The 1,415-nt window shown below is 49.8% G+C and overlaps 1 long non-coding RNA gene across 1 annotated transcript; it reads left to right on the top strand.

The window, feature by feature from the left end:
• Positions 1-584: 584 nt before the first annotated feature.
• LOC119343857 lies at positions 585-1,090 on the top strand. The gene is made up of 3 exons (XR_005166306.1): positions 585-638; positions 786-959; positions 1,044-1,090. It is a non-coding gene; the product is annotated as an uncharacterized LOC119343857 (long non-coding RNA).
• Positions 1,091-1,415: the final 325 nt, after the last annotated feature.

The raw sequence follows: 1,415 nt of genomic DNA, 5'->3' as shown, positions 1-1,415 counted from the left end.
AGGTTCTTGCTACTGAGGAGCAGAAGTGGCTCATTGAGCCCACGGGAAAAGAGTAAGTGGTTCATTATTTTGCTTGTCACATGCTTATTCCGGTTGTTATTTATTTTTCTTGTCACATGCTAATAGTTCATTCTTTTGCAACAACTGGATATATTCTAAAGGGGTCCGTATTCCCAACGGCCTCATCACCGTCTTGCTGAAGTTATATTGGCCGGGGTTGTACTGTCCGGATCCAGTCAGGCAACCGGACCGTCGGGTTTTGGCCACGAGCTGGGACCACTAGGAAGCGGCCCGCCACGCGGACCATGAGACCCATGCCAAGGCCGTGATCACTACTTTCTGGGTGAGTTCTCTTCAGAAGCACAAGTCCATTCTAGTTTCATGAATGATTTAACTCATGGCTTCTTCCATTCTTGTTTCATGCATGATTGTAGAAATTCTATCGAGTTCTTCCGAAGCACAGGGCTAGAGCGGACCAGATCGTGCTGCGCCAGTGCAAGAAGAAGGCCCGCCAGATGCAGTACGAGGTGCGCTATGTGTCCATCTCCACATACTACCACGACGTTCTTGGTGTGAAGATGACCAAGGAAGAAGCGCGGAGGATGGGCATTACCTTGGAGAGGCCCGAGTTCTTGGCGGTAAGTATAAAAGATTTTTCATTATGCTTTCATATATTATGCTTTCATTATGCTTTCATTACCTTGTGGTACATCATGCTTTATGCTTTATGCTTCCATAACACCAATTTGGACACACCTACATGCCATTATGCTTTTATTATGTAGGTGTGTCCAAATTGGTGTTATGGAAAAGACGAGTCCTGGGCGGCATTGGTGGATCTTTGGTGTGATGAGGATGGAGCCTAGGCGGCTATGAGAACCAAAAATAAGGCTAACCGAGGGACAGAGGGAGTACATGCTCAGGGAAACCGAAACCACTATCTCCACAAGGCAGTTAATGTATGACTAACCCCATTAAACATTCTTCTTCTTCTATTTACCATCACTTTCTTATGTATGACTAACCTCTGTTTGGTGGTGCAGGAGGAGAAACTGAAGCGGCCGCTCTCACACATGAAGGCGTGGGAGATCGCCCATACGCAGAAGGACTCCAAGCATGGCGAGCCCAAGTACTACGGCAAGAAGACCGCGGGGAGGAAGAAGGCCTACTCCGAAGCGTATCTGAACTTACATCCTGACACACCTGACCCCATTGCGGCGCCACTGGCCGACAGGGCGGTGGTGAGCATGGGGCCCAAGGAGCACGGTCGGGAGGCGGTTCTCGATGCTGTGATCACTCCTAGTATCTCCTACACACAGCTTCGTCGGATCGACCCGAGCCTGAGCCAGTGCACGAGCCAGCGCACGAGCCAGCCAGTGACCAGTGCACAGTCCCTCTTTCAGGAGCAACAATCT

This window comes from Triticum dicoccoides, unplaced genomic scaffold (genome assembly GCF_002162155.2).
Source record: "Triticum dicoccoides isolate Atlit2015 ecotype Zavitan unplaced genomic scaffold, WEW_v2.0 scaffold143653, whole genome shotgun sequence".
In the NCBI taxonomy this organism is placed as follows: Eukaryota; Viridiplantae; Streptophyta; class Magnoliopsida; order Poales; family Poaceae; genus Triticum; species Triticum dicoccoides.
Note: the sequence above shows the minus strand (reverse complement) of the source record. Positions and strands in the feature narration are given on the sequence as shown.